This window comes from Augochlora pura, chromosome 8 (genome assembly GCF_028453695.1).
Source record: "Augochlora pura isolate Apur16 chromosome 8, APUR_v2.2.1, whole genome shotgun sequence".
Classification (NCBI taxonomy): domain Eukaryota; kingdom Metazoa; phylum Arthropoda; class Insecta; order Hymenoptera; family Halictidae; genus Augochlora; species Augochlora pura.
The window spans coordinates 5,720,491-5,742,894 of record NC_135779.1 but is presented as its reverse complement, the minus strand read 5'-3'; the positions used below and the strand labels follow the sequence as shown (position 1 = coordinate 5,742,894).

Genomic DNA, 22,404 nt, shown 5'->3' with positions numbered 1-22,404 from the left:
CGCGGAAAACCAAAGCGAGTCTCGAGCGTCGAAGCCGCAAGCGAGTCGAGGGTCAACAAGCCGGATAGGAAAGCGGAGTATCGATATTCAATGAGAAGAGAGACGGAGAGAGAGAGAGAGAGGGATAAAAAAAAAAGTAGAAGACACCTGTCCGGAGCCTTCACCTTTCCCGGCGACTTCCCCGTTTATTTCAATGAAATACACTCGTGAGGGTTTTTTCGAAACGAGCCGGGTAGCTTCGAGGACTCCGGGAACGTTTCCCATTGTGTTCGCTGCTCGTCGAGTGCGTATGAATGAACCGGCGCGGAAAGTGTGTCAATGTGGCTTTCATTTCGAACAAGTGAACTTGGTAGTACGCGCGTTGTCTGACCGTGGCTGTCGTAATCTACTTAGCCCGTATTATTCTCCGCTCGCTCCGCGTACCCCCCCTCTCTCGCGGTTATTCCAGCCATTAAGATCACTGTTCAGCGAGTCGCGCGTGTCTCGAGCTTCCACCTCGATTCTCGATCGCCCGCGGTCGAAACGATACCTCGAACCGCGTCCCGGATCGTGGAGTCGACGCGCGCCAGGCGAACGACAATCCCGTTTCTTTCCGACGCACCTGTCGCTTGATGGATACGCCGTCAACGCCGTTCCATTATGATTAATCAAGGCGATACCGGGCCGATGGACGCGCGATCATAAATCATTAACCCCCTAATTAAAAGCACGGGCCGCGTTTCCAGCCGACTCGCTGCCGCTCCGCCACCACCTAACGAGCTCTCTTCGTGTATCATTAATCCAACGTATAGGCAAATACGTCGCGCCATGCAAATCCGTCGCGCGCGCGCGCGTGCGACGTTTAGGGTCCCGCGCGCTCTTATGCAAACAGTGTATTATTATGGAATGTTCCCGCGAGTGATTTATTGCGGCGACGACGGCTTCCGGTTCGGGGAGCAGGGACCGAGGGGCCACGCGAAGATGAATCATTTTTCCATTTTGATCGCGGCCGGCTTTTATTCGGAAACGCGTATCTGTTTAATAATTCTGTCTGATCGGTGAGATTTGACGAGTTTAATGTTGCATTTTTCGGCTACAGATTATCTACTTCCTTTTATATACTCTTTCAGATGTCAGTCATTTTTTTAATAATAGCTATATCTCTTAATTTTTAAAAAATAGATACACTATAGCGAAGTGAAATAAATGCTGAGATAACATTCAAAAGAGTCATCCTAAATAAATTTCCCATGCACAACAGTTCCCTTCTAGAATCAATTGAATAATGTATACAACCCTTTACAATAAAATAATAAATATCATAAATGTTATAAATTTTTAGGATAATTAATGTAACCAGACAGCGCGTCAAAAACGTTAAAAATCGCGATAAAGATCAGAGATTAACACAGCGTTACATAAATTTCTCCGTGATCCGAGCAATCTGTGTTTTGCATAAAGATCCGCAATGAGACAATTAAAGCCGAGAACTTTGGGGGGACATAAACAGGGAAGATGAGCAATGCGCGCGCGGCAAGGGAAAATATGCGGCGGAGGGGTGAAACCTAGCGAGTGTCCTAATCTACCGCACGCGGAATTAATGTTAGGTCTACTCTAATAGTAATCCTCCGCGGAGGCTTCCCCCGGGTAGCACATATGTTGCCACGGCGTACTCTTGGAACGTTGCTTGTGTAAATAAGTAGGTGCAACACGCCGGCCTATTACGTGATACCGAGCAGCCAGTTCCCTGATGAACTCTCTCTCTCTCTCTCTCTTCAATCACCGCGGCGAAACGAGGTCACTATTCGGGGTGGCGACGCTGCCAGAAATTGATTAAGACGACCAGAAAGTGTCGGAGAGCTCGGGCTACCTTTCACGTTCATTTTCCATTGGGTCGTCCTTCTACGTGGCAGACCTCTGCCAATAGCGTGGCACCCTCGTTGCGAAAAGCTATTGGACCCTTTGTCAACGAAATCGTGATTAGACTGCCGATCTTTATGCAGCAATGAAGAATTCAACGATGCTGTTAGATTATTTTTACTTTGCTAAAAATATTAAGAATGAAAATCAATTTTTATTTAGCTCGCGTTTATTACAATCGAGCTTACACCTGGAAATATGTTTAGGATACGAGAAAAGGGTAGTTTCTAATAATATAGGATGATTTCAATGATTTCTGGATATGTTGTTGGAGATTTATTTCAATAGAACAATTATAATTAATATTTATTTTTAATACCTATTCTTTCTTATTTTATGGTTAACATAGACTTAAATAATTAATCAAATCCTTTATAACATCTATGATTAATTCTCTGCTGTCACACGAGGTGAAAATGTCCCATATTCCTTCTCTGAAATAAGTAATACATTTGGAAGTGAGATATCGATTCCTAATAAAGGAAGCAATGCTCTAGAATGTTCAAGCTATATTCCAAAATTGTTAGGTCTCAATAGTATTAGTAGTTCTTGGATGACAGTTGTTTAAAAATTAAACCAGGTCTGAGCGACCCAATATAACAAGCATGTTTCGCATAGAAAATGTGATAATGGAGAACTAAGATAATACATTTACTAAAGGAATATTAAATATCATTCTAAATTAAATAACTTCCTCTAAAAATACTCTAAATTATATAATAATTAACAACCTCACCTAAATAATACTTTGCCTCATCATAATAGCCAAGTACACTGCAGCGATTCAGTAGAAAAATAATCTGACCTTCTTACTGTGTTTGCATAATAACCACTGGTCTAATTTCCTTCACCAATGTCTAACAATCATTGTCACAATAAGTTTCTATAGGATTCCCTGTAAAACCGAGTATAACAACATTAGTATACTATCATATTATTTCCACGTGATATGATTTCCTAAAATTATATCACTTAATAAATATATAAACCTTAAGTAACACATAAATCATACATATTATCTATTAATATTGATCCTTCTATATTTTTTTCAAGAAATAAGCACATATATACATCGTGCTTTGTACCGGTACGTACGTACAATTGAGGTTATAATGATTTAAACAGAAAATATATTTATGAGAAACATGCATAGCAACACTTACATTCACAGCAGGAAGACGGTTCAATATCTCAGCAAACTGACAATCTTCTTGCTTAAAGAACACTGCACTTCTCACAAATTTGAATAAAACCCAACACAACAGACAACGTCAAACGCAACAGGTGCCGGAAGAAGCGCGCGAAATAGTTCTGCATGCGCTTTTGAAATCGTCCGGTAGAGTGCTATCGATTTCTGTATCGAAGGATCGAATCAATTAGCGTTGTCTCTTCGAACTGTTGCGTAGAGGACACACGGTTCCTTTAATATTTAGTGTTAAAGCTATTTAAAGTGTGTTTGAAAGTGCTCCAAGTGTCAAAAACGATTAATTGTACAAGAATCTCCATAGTTCCAAAGTAAGGTAACGTAAATTTCCCTTACTAACTTTAAATTATAATGCGAATATTTCCATTACGCATATGTACCTTTTGTCGTGTTTAACCTTCACTGTAAATTTTCTTTAAACAATATCGATCCTAGATTAACGTTGCTAGATATATTAGTTTATAGATAAATAAGATTATTGAGTCCAGTCTACGATTAGCATTTAATCTAAGCACGAGATGAATTTATTAGCGAAGCTACGACAAAACTAAAACAGTGAATGAGAAAGGGTGTACAGTCTCGATAAATGGCCGCCATGTTGGTTCTAATGGATCACCGACTGCGCGAATAACTTCTTACGAATAGTCAAAGAAAGGTCCTAGGTTAATCCTGGCGTGAACAATTTCTCTTCTGTAAACTGATGCTTGCTCTCCTGTAAATTATATTATATACTTTTTATATATTTATTAAAAATTTCGTAACTATCATACCACGCAATTAATGGCAACAATATTAATTTTTAAAATTCACTGCATCAAAATTTACGTCGGTAATTCCACCGAACTAAATTGAAAGAAATCTTCAAATTGTTCATCGAATCTTAGCGAGCGCACAATTTTTTACCAGAATTTCTCTTCCATACGCCCCAATTAAAATTACCTTATCTCCCACGTTACGAAATACTTCCGGTAGCAAAAGTCGCCGGGCTGAAATTTTCCTTGGCTCGCCAAGGTAGCAGCAAGATTAATTTCTCCGTGGCTCCTGCTAAAAAATTGCCGGCTTAACGTGGCAGTCAAAGCGTCGAGCACCAGGCTTCGGCGCAAAGCGTCTTCCGGTGACGAGCAAACAAAACGCGTCTGCGAGTTAGTCGCTAATTTTTTCTGAAAATATCCTGGAAGGCGTGATATCGCCCCCACCTCCGCCCTTCTTACTTCTCCGGCGGCGAGCTCGCCGGAATAAGGAAGATTACGGGCGGGTTGCGAAAGGGGGATTCCGTTTTCCGTGGGAATTAAAAGCGTCCTCGGAACTCCCCCGTTCCGAAAATTCAGTAAATTGCCGGAGACGCGGGCGGTGCCTGACGGAAGGTCGCCGACGGAATTAAGACGCTTGAAACGCGGCGGATTACACGCCGCTCGGATGACGAAAATTCCGTCGGCGGCGCTCTTTGCCTCGCTGCCGTTTTCCCGGCCGCCCTCGGTCGTGTGCGCGCGGCCTGCCCTCCCTCTCTCTCTCTCTATTTCTCTCTCGGTCTCTTCTCTCTCTCTATTTCTCTTCTCTCTCGCTCTCTACTCTCTCTACTTCTCTCTTTCTCTCTACTTCTCTCTTCTCTCCATTTCTCTCTTCCTCTCTTTCTCTTCTGCTTCTCTCCCTCCCTCCCTCTCTCTCTCCCTCGCCGTGTCAGAACGGTCTTTCGGATGGCGCCACCAGCTGCGAGCTACGGGCGGGTCCACACTAGGTCACGGGTCGATTTTCACGACGTAACGTTCCAATTCGCGGCAGATATTGATCTGAGCTTTTCCGCCCACGTTACGAGCCCCCCTTCCGGCCTGGCTCGGCACCGCTCTGCCCCTGGAAGGGTTGCAAACAATATTCCGACGACTCCTTGGGACCCGGGAGGTCGACGACATTGAGAATACGACTAAGTCCGACACTTCGGTGACCCAAAATTCGGGGCTGACCTCGATACGTGAGCCCGGGTCTAATTGGTTCATTGAATCCGTCTGCATTGTTATTTTCTGCCGCGGAGCCCGGCGAATCCGTGATTCGAGGCGCTCGAGATTAGGGGATGAGATAGACGTTCAGTTAGTTTATACGAATTGTGTTGGATGGGCGAGTTTGTGAACCCTTTAAAGTCGAAAGCATTGAGATTCTAAAACCAAATTATCTCTTTGATATACGGCGTGTCTCTGAAATATTTATGACTCGCGTAGTGGTTACGCCTTTAAAAGTTTATGTGCAAAGAAATTTAGTAATTAATACAGAACAATCATAGAATATTTAATAAAGCTATTAGTTCAATTAATTTTAGATTTCTTTACACTGTTTTAAAATTGTAAAATTTTTAGGGGTTGTAATGGGATGGTTTTCTATCGATCTCCTGTCTCGACATTTATTTTATAATTTCTCTGATTAGAATTAGTCATTAAAATAAACAATATATCTCGATTTAAAAGAACGCAACAATTTTTATCTAATATTATTCTAAATTTTAAGAGACCAAATAAAATGTTAGAGGGCAAGAGGTTAAAGATGCACGCGTTGTTGTTTCCTGTTGTAAAACAGGGCGAGTCACGCTTTGTGAAAGTTAGGGGGATGAAGTCGTTAAAGTCTGATGATTTGTTAGGTGTTCGGGTGACCCAAAGTTAGGGGATGACCTCAATCGATAACCTTGTTTCAGTTCGGCGCTGGAACTCCTTCTTTTAAGCAGAGAGGTTAATGAATATTCTATGTATATAGCTTCGGCCACGTGTTTACTTTATGGGGTCTACAATTTGGATACTTACGTGTTTTATAGGATCTGCTATTAGGATATTTACATAATTTTTTATGGGATCTACAATTTGAATTTTTACGTGCTTTTATGGGATCTATAATTAGGATATTGACGTGTTTTATATAATTTACAATTGGGCATCGTTAACAAAATAATCTAAAATTAGGCATTGAAACTGTCTGCACTGCTATTATTTCTTTAAAGTGCAACAACTATTTTCAACCCAGAGAAAACCAAGATATAAAAAATATAAGAAACATAATAATCTAGTAAGTAGTTACAAATTCAAGTGACATAAAAATAGGGGATGATATTCACTACTAACTTCGCTTCAATTTAAGCATCTTCCTCTGCTCAAAGAGGCTCCGAAACACGCTCCGCTATTGGCTATTTATTCCCTTCCGCAATCTGTTCATTGTTTCCATTATCTAAAGAAAAATTGGAGCTAGAATTTTTTCACTGCAGCCCGCGATTCTCTCTGCTGAAGCATTTGAATTAATGAATGCGAGGATTAACAAGACTGTTGCGAGGGACACTGGAGCGCGTTGCTGTTCCATTCGCGTTACGCTCACGGAGAAAATTGTGAATTACGCGGAAAATAAATAACGTCGCGATACTACGTAAAATCCCGGGCAAGAATTATTTCTCCCTCTCTTTCTCTCTCTCTCTCTCTCTCTCTCTCTCTCGCTTTCTCTCTCTCTACCGGGAACACAAGCCGGCCGGATGTGGAAACGAACGGGAACAAGGGTCGCTAATTTGCCGGGGACTCGGTGTCCTCGTTCCGGGAGAGAAGACCGGCTTAACAATTTTCATTTATCGCGGACCAACAATTCCCGGTTGATAAAATCGCGATCTGCTCTACCGATATCGTCAACCATATTTTTTCATCCTCTGATGAGCAGCGTAAGCTCGCGCGCATCCAATGAAATTTAAAAGGTGTAATCTCCGCGGCCGCCGGGGAAAAAAAGGAATAAAAATCTGCAAATAGCTGGTAACGTCTGCATGAAAATTGATCGTTATCGCTATAGGAAACGTTCTCTTAACGTGCAATGCACTTATTGTGGCATGGCATACTTCACGGTAGCATCTTTCTTTAATATTCATTTCCTTAAATTAATTTTCACTTCCTTAAGTATAAATTTGAAGAATCCTTGCTATTTAAGCTGATCCAAAAAATTAGATCACAATAATGAAATATGCAAAGTCTCAATTACTTGTCTATAAATTTTAAAATCTTTTGAAAAGGTTGTATTAATTATCTCGCGTGACATAGTTGATTAACAGCGTTAAATATTGCTATTTTTACTTAAGCACAATATACGTATTATGAAAGAGAAAAAGAAATTGATTCGAGTAGACTTTGAAACATAACCTCAGCTTCTCGAGCCTTCTGCTTCGCTGACACTTTAATCACCGGGAAATATTAAAAATCGTTGCAACAAGGTACAAGATAGTACGACGACGGTCGCAAGTACAATAGAAGCGATAAGAAAATTTTCCGCAAGTCAGGATGACGATAACACTCCGCGGATCCGCCAGCGCCGCAGAAGTCCACCCCTCCGGGATTGACCTAAATAGCCGGTCGCGGTCCATCCCCTTAAATTCCATAACACTCGAGGAGGCACGAGACGGGCGCGGTGCTCTCCTATCCGCTTCCCTTCGCGCGGACGATACTCGTTCATCATCCGAAAGCGGAACGTGGACGGAAGACGAGAGAGAGAGAGAGAGAGGAGAGAGAGAGGGGCGGCGGCGACGGTGGTGAGAGGGGGATGTTCCGATCGAGGAAAAGCGGCCCGGCGAGATCCCGTGTTTAGACAGGAGCCGCGCCGGCGGCGGCGGCGGCGGCGGTGGATCGGGGTTCTCAAGGACAGCCGAAGGGGGTGGGGGATGACGTCGACCGAAAAGAGAGGGTGGGCGAGAGAGCGGTGTTTTAACGGGCGACCCTGGATGATCGATCGGGGCGGGAATTAACGCGCGCACACACAGGGTCCCGGCGACGGCACAGAAATATTTCGTTGCGCGACGACGTGCCCGCCGCAGCTGCCGACGCCGCACGGCTGCGCTTTCCATCGTCAGTAATTTTGGATCGCGGCACGCGAGGTCGTCGAACCCCCGGGGGCGTGACTGAGGAGGGTAACTTCAACCACCGGCACGGCCCCGGCGAACTTCTACTTCGCGCGCAATTGATCGACCTAGGAGGGGGAGGGGGGAGGGTGCCAGGGGTGCTAGGGGTGCCACCCCTCCTACGCCGCTCGCCACTTACGCGTATTGGTTCCGCCGGAAACTTCCCGATCCCGCGTTTCCTGATTGCCTTCCCTCGATGGCCCTCGGAAAATAATATATGCTTATTACTCTGCAACTTAACCCGCCCGTAACGGCCCTTTATGGCACACGGCGGAGCTCGGGAAGTATTTTAGTCGGCGACTGCTTTTTAACGCGTTTTCTGCGGTGCTTCTGCTAAACGCATCTTCTTTGGGCTGTGACGAAATATGTGAGGGTATATCATAGCAAATGCTGCTTTTAAGGGACAATTTTTATCCTGGGGGTTGAAATAGACCCAGGCCTCGATGTTAGAGTATGAACTACCGAAGTAATGAAACTAGAACTAGAAATATAAAATTATTACAAAATTATAGAGAAAAGGATTATCTCATATATTCACAGCACTTCTTCTCTCTTTAATCGTTTATATATTTAAAAAATTTAATTTACCATAATCTATATTACAAGTCCATCTAGCATGGTCCAACTAAAATTCGTGCAACACGAATACAATACTAAACACAACAATGCAATATAATATATAAAATCAATGGACATTTCTTCTTCTAAGCTCTTTCGTTTTAGCCAGCGCTGAAAGGGTTTATCATCTTAATAAATCAATTATTCTATATTGTGCCCGCGCTCTACGAGAAACTTCGGTTTTATTCTCACTCGTAGACCCAACCAACCCCCGGCAAAGTTTTGCCGGGAAATCTGCGAGAGTCGGCGCGCGCGCGGGCGCGGGCGCGTGTGTACGTATCTCGTGGATTTATCTTTCGGCGAGAGGCGTGTGCGACCGCGCTCGAAATTTTGCGAACACGCTTAAACTTGCCAAGTATTCCCGTAGCCGGGGCATAATCTACGCGGCCGCGATAACACCGTTTATTCTCGAGCTCGTTTGCAGTTTCCGCGCGGGGGAGGGCGCGCCGTGCGCAACCCCGACGCTCTCGGCCGAGACTTCTCCTAGGGTCGAGACCGTGTCTCCGCTATTAGAAATTAAACAACCGACTTTTTCGGCGCGGGCTGTTTTTTTGCTGTTTATTAAGTAAGTACTCTGGAGGGTGGTTGCACTTGCCGCAAACAATTAACGGCGTTCTTAGCCTTTAAATCCGGAAGGGTGCTGTCGCGTTCATTATTTGCGTTTGCATTGGTTGAATTGGACGATCGCGATTTACGATTTTGGAAGTGCATTGTGGCTATTATTTGCAACTTCAATTCATATTATTTATCAAAATTACAATTATGGAAGGGTGCTGCCCGGTTCATTGTTTGCGTTGGCTGAATCGGCGGTTCTGACCATTGATCCATGATTTTGGAAGTACACTGATTTTTATTCATTCAACTATCATTCGCAATTTCAATTCTTATTCTTAGCAATTTTCGTCACTGCAAAAATACTTTTGTTATATATTTCTGGCCGCTCCACGCATCCGTTGAGCTCCGCAAGATGCGTAGAAGCGACGCGGCTAGTTCCTAGAATTGGCGAGGACAAGCGCGTTACTAACCGCGCGAGAAGCGTGGTCACTAAGCGTGCATCACCGAACATAAACGCTTTGACCTTTGCGCGACGAAAATACTGCAACCGGGGGGGAGGACATTACCGTTAATGCAGCTGTCGATGGCTACTGCGTCGGTCAAATCCGGTTCCCGAGAATTCTCGTTCCTCGAAATAGTGTCCAACGTACCAAAAGATCTTACCAGAAGTGCCATTTCCTTTGCCGCTCCCTCGCCATTCATCCTCCGTGAATGCTCTCTTAAAAAATGCTCCGCAAAGTCCTCGAAAACTTGGTCAATTAACCCCTTCTGCTGTGATTTCTTTCGCGGACACTCGCGCCGCTACTTCTTCTTCTTAACACGTTGACGCCGGCATGGGCCACCGGTGGCCCATGCTTGTCTGTTCCATGGGGCGGCCTGACCCACCGGTGGCCCATGCTAGACTGTCCCATGGGGCGGCCTGACCCACCGATGGGCCACGTTTGTATATCAAAAAATACGTAGTACAAAATGTAATTTTATTGATTTAACATTATACATTAACATTTCTACCTTATAATCAAACATTGAACACAAGATACACAACTTATAATTTAATCAATACATTTAAAATATCTATTTATGTTTCCGATGCAATTTTTTAAAACATTTCAAACAAAGTGCCGGCTTATTCGGACAACTGCTACAAAAGGTCATTACTTTTTTTGTTTTGTTTGCGGCATACTGTATTCCTTTTAAGTTTGTTAAGCGTTTGTAACACTCTTTACATCTTTTCCTCATCTTCCTCGCGGATCCTTGGTATGAACTTAAAAAATGTTTTTTCCGTCTCCTTACTATTAGTTCTTCACTAGGGGGATTCTCAACACTTTCCAATAGAAAATCAATAATTTTTTCTCTAAATTTTAAAATTTTGTAACGTTTGGTTCCCCACTTTTTGTGGATGTACCACGCATTTACTAAAGAGGTCCCGCATATTAGCTCCATGACAACTTTTCGATACCATTTTACTGTTTTCCGTAAAGATTTATAATAGGAACACATCTGATCAGATATATCAACTCCCTTTTTCGCACTATTGTAAGAAAAAACGGTATCTGGTTTTAATTTATCACCTTTGCCACGAATAATAGCGCAATTGTGAGATTTCGAAGTGGTTAACATGCACAGGGGTCTTTTGTCGGTCCACTTCAAAAATTTCACGCCGTTCCGATTTTCAAGAGATATAATGTCGCCGCGTTTATGTTTTTGTTTTGCTTGCGGCGGTAGAAATTTTCTGTTCATTTTCACTGTACCGCAAATATATGTTCTCTTAGTGAGAAGTTCTTCGGCTAAAGGAATACTTGTATAAAAATTGTCGGTAAATAAAATCCGGCCCTCGAATAATAGATCTCCTATCAATCTCATGACCATAAAAAACGAATTAGGGTTTTTCCCCAATTCAAGCGACTGGCCACCGCGGGTCCTATCAGCAGGTTAGACCACCCGCGGGCCACGTCAGAATTTTGGAAATTCAGTCTATTCGAATCAGGTAGTGGGTATTAGAGCGCAAGCATTAAACAGTATAATTTGGTGCCACGCCGCCCCATGCAGCGGACCGCTAGTTGAAGCGCCGCCGCACGGAACGGACCGCGAATATCCGCGCCGGCGTCAACGTGTTAATAACCGTTACAACAAACAGAGTCACTGCTGTAACAAATACAGATGATTCTTGCTTCGACCGTGTCATTGTATAGTTTCGTTCCTAGATGTTCGCAACGAGATAATTCAAGTTCTAGGGGAACTAAAATAACGCTGATATTTAGTACATCGCATCGTGAAATCATCGCAAGTCGTACTCGTTAAAAGTCGCCACTCCCTGCCGACACAATCCACGGAGCCCCCCCGGAGAAACCATAATCCATCCCGCCGGCAAAAACCGACTATTGATTTCCGATCCGATAACGAGCCACGGACACAATCAGAGCGCCGGCCGTACGCAATCGATAATCGATCGAATCGGTTGAATAGCGGCAATTTATCATACGCGTGGCTCGCGATTAACAAGCCGCAATTTCGAGAGCGAAGGAACGTTAACAAGCGGGATTATATTCGCGGTAGCGCCCCCCCTATAGCATCGCGGGACGCGTCGCCGCGGAAGTAAAAAAGCCCGTGCCCGATATCTCAACGTTCTCCCCGGGTTCCCCGTGTAATTTTATCTCGTTACGCTCGTCACGGCGGGTATTTTCCAGGGCGCCGGATAACTCCGGTGGTGTTCCCCGCTTAACAAGATAACGGCGGATCGTTCTTTTCCCGGCCGTCTTCCTCCTCCTCCTCCTTCTCCTCCTCCTCTCTTTTCCGCGCTCGGAACCGCGCATGCAAAAATCGCGACACGTTTGCTCGCCCGCTTTTTCCGCTCGTTCCCGCGCGGCGCGGAAAAAAAAAGTCGGTCGTCGAGAGCGAATGTTTTCGAGCGGACGATCAATACTACCCTCCCGGCCGCTTCCCCGCTCGGAGCGTGTCCCGCGCTGCTCGCCCTCCGCGCCTCCTCCTCTTATTCCGAGTCGCCCCGTTTCCCCTGCAATCGGGGATTTTCTTCCGAATGCCACCGCTGACCGACCTCCCCCGCGACCGAAAACTTTCTCGATGTTATCGGGGCAGAGGGCGAGCCCGAAATATCGCGAGCCCGGTTATCGAAAAGTCGCGCGAGTCGGACGCGGTACTTTGCTCGAGATCTTTCGTCGCATCTGGGTCATCGTCGACGTCGATTGATCGCTCGTCGATCGGCACATCCTGTTGTTTAAGACCACCCGCCTGTCGCAATTCCTTTGGGAGGCGCGCGTGTCGATTCGCAGGGCTGTCATTGACAAATTAGCGACGCTGGTGGGGTGGAAATGTTTGAGAATTTGGAGAACATTGTTCTATTTATCGGAGAATCGATATCTCCTCGTATCGAGATTATTGGAAATGATATCACGGTTTTTTAATAGAAATCTGGGTCAGTTTGACAAAGCGTGATTCCTTGATGTACTTTCATCACTCGGACTCGCGATTTCTAATAATAACCTATTTGGTATTAATGTTATTCCGGTTGTTTAAGTCGAAATTGTATTCTGTACTATTTCATTAATATTTAAGCGGTGAGGTATATGGTAAATATCGATATTTTTCTCTCTTATGAAATTATTACAGTCGAATTATGCATGAAATTATTACATCGATATTTAATCGGTATAAGGGTGAAGATGATGAACTTTTTAGCAAAATGTAGACTTTGTCATTTTTTTATAAAGTATTAGGGCGACCTGTCCAGCGAATGATAATTCAAGCTTCTCATTTCTTAAAATGACATTCAACCCTTCGAATGACATTATTATACCTCAGCCATCTAACCACTAATTTTCTACAACTTTCTGATAATTATAATATTTTTAAACAGCGTAACATAAATTTTCCTTGAAAAATACATCGATCGACCAACGTCTGATAAAATCAATACATTTAAAAAAATATATATAACCATATAAATTTCAATATAAAAAGAATACAATAAAAATTTCTTTTCCATATAAAAATATAATATAACATACAGTAAATCAGAATTCTAATTACAATTATTTACTCCTTTCTGCTCCAAGACAGTTCTATTACATTTTGAGCGAACTTCTCTATAGTTTGTTACCGTTCGACTTCGATTTTAATTGGCTTTCGTGCAATGGTAGATTCTGGGGTTCGAGCGACGCGTATGAAACATTAGGCGTAGTTACTTGAGTTTCATAGGTATAATCAATTAAAGTAACGTGCCTCTTGATATGGCATGCACATGGATGAGTGCGTGACTTTCACCACCAGGCACGACGCGGGGTGGCAAATACTGCGCGTGCACGAAAAACACAAATAGGCAGGATCGCGATTAAACAAAGCAGCATAAAACGTCCAGCGTTCAATGTACAGTTTCTAAAAGTTGGACAGGTCACACGCATATTATAATTATAATTATGACAAGGTTATAATTATGATCATGGTTATGCATATTATAATCATGATTATCAGAGATATGTAACTTGAATCGATTGTATCTCTAAAATTATTAAGTAACTATACCCAATGTTTTATATACGCTGTGGGGGTTCATTAAAATCGAACGATAACCACCATAACCTGACTTATTATTTATTAACCTTTATATTAAAATATAATAATATTTATTACTTCTTAATGTATCATATTAAAGTGCCAGTTATTTATGTTAGAATGCGTGTCACCTGTTCATTTCTTATATTAATATATGTATTATTGTACATATATTTCTTACGTACTCTGTTCACATACACATATTTATATACATATATTTATATCACATAACAGATCATATTACGCCATATCTACATACATACCCAACATACCAACCACCTAATAATTTCCAACAAAAAAGAAGTCGAAAAAACCACCCCTAATTACTGGTCTACCTTTAATCTACCTAAAATAGATTAAAACCAATCCAATCGCAATCATCGTAAGTTAACTTTGACCAGGATTTTTCGACCGCGATCCGAAAGTGCCCCGAATCGATCCAATCACTTTGATTTCGTGGAAAGTGACTGGTTCACCGGCGCGCTAATTAAACGAGAACGAAGTTCGCTCGGACCGCACTTCAGGAATGTCGAGCTTTCGAATCAATTGCTCGGCGGGCGTCGAACGTGGATTGTCCTAACGAACGAAGAAGCCCCTTCGTCAACTCTTTGATCCCCCGTTCGCGAAGCAAACGAGGCAGAATTCAGGGGGGGGGGGGGGGGGGGAGGAAGAGGAGGGGGAAGAGGAGGACCCCGACACACGCTCCGAGGACTCCGCGAATCAGTTACCGTGCGCCGAAATCAGGGGCTCTCGAGGTATAGGGTAGTCCTTCGGCAACCTTCGAGGAATGTCGAAAGTTTTCGGGGCAAAGTGTTTTAAGAGGCTGCAATAAACGGTGTAACTCCTCGGTGGGGCGAGCGCGAGCGCGGAGATCAGGGGAACTTGGTAACTTTGAGGGCTGACTCCTTAAAATCCTCGTAAAGCAGAAACTGCGGCGAGGCGTCTAATAGCGTGAATTTATCGGGGATTCTGCGACGAAGGCCGTCGCTCGGATATTTTACCTGGTTGAACACGTTTCGAAACAGAAGAATCGATTGTTTTTTATTGCAGGCAGATTAGATAGATATCGAACATAATAATATATCTTCGTGGTTATAAAATAGTTTTAATTGCTACAAACGGTTTTAATTAATTTCGAGCATTCGTATTTCACTCTCTAATTTCTGGTAATTAATTTCAAAATAAATGGTAACAATATAACCTAGAAAACTTACATCAGATTTCCAGTGGCTTCGAGTGCAAAGAGTTAAATTCCTTTTTTCCATCAACAATCGCATGGGAAACAAATACAAGATTCACAGTTCTGAAAATTCACGTTTAATGAGAAAATTGTCTAACGAGAAAATGATTTAATAAGAAAATTATTTAATGAGAACATTTTCTAATGAAAATGTTTAATCAGAAAATTGCTCGTCTTTTTTCCGTCTCGCGTCGATAAAGTTTACAAACGGTGTCAAGTGGGGGTAGTCGACGTGGGAAATAGAAGAGCGAGAAGACAATGAGCTAATATCGTTTATTTGGGAAACAGGATCTCGATCGATCGCGCGAGTGGATCGCAGGGCTGACGCATATCCTGTTTACTCAATCGGCGCGGGCAATATGAATTGACGCAACGGAGTAAGTAAACAGTTCAGGAATCTCATTTAGCCGGCGGTGTACTTTGCGCGAGCATCGAAACGAGGCTTTAATAAACGCGGACTCGTTAATATCTCGAACGGTGTTCGAGAGGCCGTGAGCACAATTTTTCGTGTTCTATCAGTCTTTTCGTTTTACCCGTAGGTTCAATCTTCCTTTGGCAACTCTAGATATTTCGATAACAAAATTAAAGAAACAAAAGTTGAATATCGATGATAAATGAGCGAATTTAGAAGGAGCTTCATGAATTTTCGTGGCGCATTGCCGCGATATTTAGATTATTTTAAGTGATAGTTAATGTCCTGCAGTTTATGTTTTCAAATATGGATTCTTAATTTTTCTCAGGAACAATAGTTATTTCGATAAAGAATTAAAGTTCTGCGCAGGAACAAAAGTCGACGAATGTTGACGAAAAATGAGCGAATTTAGACGAAATTTTATCTATTTTCGCGGCACATTGTCGCGATATTTAGATGATTAAAAATAACAATTAATACAACTAATCTTCTCAATTATCAACCCGACTGAACAAGACACTTGAACGTTATCGAAATTTCGAAGTTGCCGCGACGTCGGACAAGTTGAGCAAGAAAACGGGAGAAAGTGCTCGACGGTTCGATCGCGGCCGCTCCGATCGTGATCGAGACTGTCAACAGCTCGCGATCGAACAATGGCCGCGCGAGGCCTCGCCGTGACGTTTTATCGACGAGAAATCACACACGGCCGTTCCTGCGACGGAAGAAAGAGGAGCACCGGCTGGTTTAAAAAAAACGACTACGCGATCGTCGCGATAACGCGCGATTCCCGCGAACCTGTTCGCATCGTACGGCCGACACGACGCAGAGCGACTCGCGCCGCGCGTTTCGTAATTAAAGTTATTGAACCGAGCCGTTTATCGTTGCCGAGACGTTTATCGTGTTTTTTTTCTTCCGAGAGCGCCGTGTTTCTTCCACCACCCTTCTGCCGCTATTATTGCGCGGCGCGCTTCCGCGACCACGCTCTTTCTCCGTGAAAACGCTTCGGCCGGCGCGGTACGCCGATTCCTCGAACGACGCTGAAGCTAAATCGCTCTGCTACTTTTTCGAGCAGCCTCAGCTTCCCAGTTAATATTGACCGGCAAGAAGCGAGGCGATTAAACGCGCCGTATCTTTCGATATCGCGCCAATTCGTCGCGATTCGAGGCGAAGCGGCAAGAAAGTGTTCGCTGTTGCGTGCCGATTTCGCGCAGAACGATTCTACTTGTTTTCTATTTGTTAGGAAAAGAGAAGCTTGTCAGACAAGTCGCTGCATATTGTTAATTAATGGACTCGAATTACGGATCACAGCTTCGTGGAATTTAATTATATTTGTTGGAGTTTCAACGATGACAAGCGATTGAAAACAGACATACCGAATTATTCTATGGTCCTTTGGAAGTTTTCATCACATGGAAATTTGGGAAAGGGGAACAGGTAACTATAAAAAGCCGAGTCGTGGTCGAACCGGGTGGATTCTTGTTTAAAAATTCGTTGTGAAATGGTCGCAGATCAAGTTGTGTAGAGAGTCGCTGCGGTGTACGCGTTGTGATAAATCGTGGGAAGTTTTATTTGATTATTTATAAGTTGCCGTGGCAGTATTAACAAGTTGTTAAACCGCTATCGCGCAACATCGTCTAACTTCTATTCGATCCAAGATTCGTAGTAAAATAAGAATTTCGCTACACGAGCGGCAATCGTCGCCGCGCGAAAGAAGCGACAGCGCACGGGGTTAATCGGCTCGGGGCGGCGAGTCAGCAGGTCGCGATTCCCCGTAACCGGATCCCCGGGCAATTACATCGCCAATATTTCGGTACGCGGGCATCGCGTCCCATACAGCTCCGTAATTGGTGACAGCCGAACGAGTGCGTCTTCCGAGAACTTTTATTACCGGTGCCCGGCTATTTCTGATCCCGCGCCGCGCCGCGCCGACATCTCGCGATTGCGTTCCAACGTCGATGCACGCGCCTGCATTCGCCGGGCTTCTTTTTCTCCGGCCGTTTCCACGATACCCCCCCTCGGTCCCTCACCCCGTGGCCGACGATTTCGCTCGGTTTAAAAATTGATTCGGCCCGCGCGGGGGGCGGCTGACTCACGGGATCGCGTTTCGCGAGACTTCTGACGCGGACTTGTCGAAACCGTGCGGACCTCTGCGCTTCTTTTAGTTGGAAGTCGTTACAAGATCGCCGGAAAAATCGTTCGCACCACTTCGAGGAAATATTTTATTGTTCGGCTTTTATCGGCTTTTGCGTGAAAAAGTGTATTTATAGTATCGCATTCACATTTTTGCGCGAATGAAATTTTTCCTTAGCGAATTACCATTTTTGTTAATACAAATTTGGTATTGCTTTATATTATATTAACTATATATATATCCTTTTGTTATTAGCTATGTATAGTCTATTATATTTCCAGATAATTTTTACATCATCTTTGTTTATATATAAAAGAGTCAAAGCTCGCAAGACTCCATTTCAAGTAGACAAAATGCGCTAAAAGCCGTGTGAAAGAGAAATACTCCGTAAAAAGCCATTTTGGATTTCGAGTTGAAGCAGCTGCGACTAGAAACTCTTGCGCAACTTTGCCGAGCTTATTATCCTTCCTCCATTGCGTCTTGGAAGCGGAAGGCACCGGCGACTAAATTAAACCCCCGGCACCAGGACATCATTGCCTGAAAACACCGCGCTTCCTGGTTAACATTCTAGAGTTACGAGCGGTCTCAGTTGAGCAGAAAATAATGTTGCACACCGGTTATCAATTGTAACAGTTCCCGGTACAATAATTCATGACCGCGTCCTACGGTTAATTTCGTTGTAGCCAACCGTTTCGCAACAATTCGCCGTGTAGCACAGGTCGCAAAAGGTTTCGCTAACACTCGGAAAATCTGCTTCAGACAACCGGCCGATCAACCGATGGGAAAATTTGCCGCGGACTTGCGCGACGATCGCACGGCCGCACGAACTTTGACCGTCCCGCATCGCCGGCGTTAATTAGCTTAATTAGTTTCGTCCGATTAAGATCCTATCGACTGGACATTTTCACGGTTATTCATCGAGTCGACGAAATCGACGCGAAACGCAATCGATTTCGCTTTGTGTCCTCCGCGCGCGACTCGTGGCTGTTTGTTGAAGCAATTACAGCTCTGCGACTCGCATTGTCGTGGCCGCGACGTTGATAATTGAACTCTTTGCCCTCGAGCGGTGACTGTGAAGCAGTATAAAATTATTCTGTCACTTTGTAAAATAATATCCATAATAACAGAGTCTGTATTTTAAAAATTTCTAAGGTTATGTTAGTAGGAATCACAAAAATCAATTATATCGCATAAAATGCACTTTATTATATAAAATAGAAATACTGTGAGTTAGAGAAATTATTTCAGATTTCCAGTCGAAATGCCATCTAGGTCAAAGGGTTAAATGAAGAATAGAGTAAAGTAGATCGTCGCTTTTAATACTTTCTCAGTAGTAATTAAAGCTTGCTTCTCCAAAATGAAAATCCTTTCGTCGCGACAAATTATTTACAGACACACCCCTACATTAAAAATATAACAGCGTTCCGGATCACGCGAATCGAACCGAAACAAAGCAGAAACCACCGCCATTCCTCCAAGAAATTGAAAGCAATCGAATTCGACGGCCGCGGAAAGTTTAGCGTCGCGCGGAATCGTTCCAAGCGTCTGCTCCCTGATTTTCCCGAGGTCCCAGCGGCATTGTTCAACAACGTCCGATAAATTGCACGCGAAAGCAAGAGCGGGAGGGGGGTAGGCGGAGGCGAGGCCTGCAGGGAAAGGCGCGGTGGCGAAGGTTTATTTTCGCGTCTGGTAATTGCATCGATCGCGGGCCCGGGCCCCCCCGTGAAAGTGACGCGACAACCCGTAAAAAGCCGACGCCGTTTCGCACGGTAGGCCGCGCTAATTATCATTTGCCGATCCACCGATGCAAATAGATCAACGGCGTGTCGACAATGGGACGAACAAGAGGGAGGGAGGGGGGAAGGTTCGTTGATCCATGAAAACCGCGTCGAATTGATTTCGCGCGGCCCCCGCGCGATCGCTATTGTCACCGTTTCGCCCATTGTGCCGTGTTCGCGGTGAAAGCGTTCCTCGAACTCATTTCCAAACCGCTCGTAAGAAATCCCCGGCGCATAAATTGAGCCACACCTTTCTGTTCTCTGTTACGCTCCGTCGGCCCTAAAAAACAAATGCCTCCTCCTTTTTTTCCCAGCGAGCGCGCGGGCCTCGCGACAATGAATTTTCACGGGGGGCCGCGTTTTCCAACCCTTGCGGTTCCGACGCGGGCTCGCGTCGGCGTTGCGTCTTCTATAATTAAATAAAAAAAAAGGTGAAATAAAAATTTGCAATGTTATTTAAAATAAATCGGATCGTTTCTGTAATTTTGTTCAATCAGCACGGTGGACGCGCATATAGATGCATAAATCTAAAAGATTATCGTTCCTTTAAATAGAAAGCGGGCGAACGTGTTTTTACGGTACGCAACATTTAATAGAAAAACAGTCGGTTTTTCGTTTGTCTGAGTAGTTAAGCCCTAGAGAGAGAGAAAGAGAGAGAGAGATGGGTAACGGAATCACGAGACGAAGCTAATGGTGTTCGTTTTTCTTTGGTTTTTCAGGTTGGAGCAACGGGTAGACACGAGACAGCGCAGAAACTACGGCAAAACCGCGCAAGGTAACGCTGCTTTCTCCTTATTTGCGACCCTGTTTCGAACGACCACAGTCTCCACTTTGTTTTGCCATGCATGCAACGCGATGCGACTGTGTCGCCGTGTACTTTTTACCGGTTACTGTACAAGGTGATTTCAGCCACTTTGTCGAATACGTTGATCGATTATTCGGAGCTTGAGATCCACCTTCATTACTAGGAGGTTCAAAGGTTTCTATAAACCTTCTTTAAAATAGTATCTTTTTTAACCTTTTCAGAGATGAGTTTCTATAGTGGGGAACAATTTATTTAATATATGTATATATAATATATATAAGTTTTTCTTTTTTATTTATCACCCATTTTATTCGATGAAATTTTGTTAGTATTGCTGAGGGTTTTTCAACTCATTTTCTTTACACCTAGAACAATTATAATTTTAAGTAAACTAAACGTACACATACGTGACGCTATCCTTGAAGAAATTGAAAAATACGAATTTTATTTAAACCTTTCGATTCAATTTTAAATCCTCGAATATGTCAAAGTCGTGCTGATTAAATTACATCATTATTAATTTCGCAAATTTAACTACATTGTGTTTCAATTCCATAGTAATTCATCTATATTATTACATAATTTGAAGCTTTAATTTAATAGTTAGTAGTAGTTAATTCCACTGCTAATAATTTTAATCAATACTATTATTCAAATAGAGTACAATTGAAATACGACTGCTCTTTAAACACAATCGAAGACATCCAAGAAGCAAGATATCATTTTATATTCTTCTTCTATCGCCGGCTAATTAATTTACCTTTTAATTCGTCATTCGTATCCAATTACGTTGACATTCGTAGTCTCGATTCAATTACATTGTATTCGAGTGAATTACATTACAACTGATTCAATTACATTATTATTGAATTGAATGGAGATCCGAATTACGAACTGCAACGTGATCGAATTACAATGTCATTGAACTGCTTTGTAAATACAATGCCTTGAATAATTCAATCGAAATCCCTCGCAACTTCGAGGCACGTCCACGAATTTCAATCTTGTTCTATTTCGTTCATATATGCCGAAGGAACAAGGCAGCAAAGAGTTCTAAAGAACAAGAATGATTTACTAAAGAGTTCTAAAGAACAAGATATTAAGCTCTGTTAAAAAAAGAAAAATTATCCTTTTCTCGACCACCGAGATTTATATATTTAAATATAGCTTCTCACATCTCTTGTATATAGTTTGTTACTAAATTTCTTATTCGACGCTCTCGAAATTAATATTTTCTTAACACTAGACCGATGAATCGTCTTTCTACCCCAATTTATAGCCTGTTAATAAATTCTCAAGACATCCAATAATTTATTAACCATTATCAAGCTATTGCTATATGATTTTTTAAATGATACCTGACTACTGGACGACCAGCATAAATAAAATGAAATAAACGACACAGACAGAATAAACATCGTTCAATGTTAATACAAAAATGTTTACGGTCGGTAAATTGTTAAACCGCGCGAAAACAACGCTACCTGTCCGTCGCTCGCGTTAAAAGCTTCTTGGCACGCGCCCGGCTCACATTGTTCTCCTCGCGAAGAGAGGCCGCCTCGCGCGGAACGATTCCGACGAATATTATCCGACCCGTTGTTGCATAAAATATAAAAATAACCGTGGAATTGCACGTTTTGTTTCCTCCGAATGACTTGCCGGTTCGGAATAAAAAAACAAGTCACCGGTAACGCTTCCGGCAGAAGCCGGCGCGCACGCGCGCGCGCGCAAGTCAGGCGGCAGTGTTAACGATCCGCGCGCGTGGAAGCCGCGGGGACGATAAATCGGCGTCGTTAAAGGAGATTCATAACAGTAGGATGTCCGGTCGATGCCGGATCGGCGAGAGAGGGGGCCTCTACCTAGCCGGCAACAAAAGCTGAAACAAGTTTCGGCTGGCCGAGGCCCCGTTACATCATAATTGCGTGTGGCGTAATATCGCGTAACGCTGACTCACTTCCGGTCGCGTTGGCTTAATATTCCGCCGCTGTGCCTCTCGGCTTTCGTCCATTCATGGCCCCCTCTGCCCTTCTCCTCTCCTCTCCTCTCCCTTTCGGGCTCCACGCCGATAATACATTCGGTAAATATTCGGAGGCCTGTGCATTAGCCGCGAAAGTAATTCATCAATTTCATAGACGTTGATGAATCGGCAGGACTTGGAACTTTCTTCTGATTGGAGCGACTACGATCCTGCGAGGGTCGTCGTGTTTACCGTAGAACAGGGTATGTATTTGGGTCACCGGTTGTTTATTTATAGCATGGACCATTTAATAGAGTAAATAATTTTGTCGATACCGGG

At 43.4% G+C, this 22,404-nt stretch overlaps 1 protein-coding gene and 1 long non-coding RNA gene across 3 annotated transcripts in view; one reads left to right on the top strand and one right to left on the bottom strand.

Moving 5' to 3' along the window:
* Nucleotides 1-22,404, top strand: part of LOC144474586 (uncharacterized) — a 189,245-nt gene that overhangs the window by 14,479 nt on the left and 152,362 nt on the right. For both annotated transcript variants that reach the window (XM_078189627.1, XM_078189628.1), the window contains exon 2: nt 20,023-20,078. The gene's annotated coding sequence lies outside the window, so the exon portion shown is untranslated. The remainder of the gene's footprint in view (nt 1-20,022; nt 20,079-22,404) is intronic.
* LOC144474619 (uncharacterized) lies at nt 2,221-3,176 on the bottom strand. The gene is made up of 3 exons (XR_013494760.1): nt 3,063-3,176; nt 2,636-2,794; nt 2,221-2,333 (listed from the first exon to the last, which is right to left on the bottom strand). It is a non-coding gene; the product is annotated as an uncharacterized LOC144474619 (long non-coding RNA).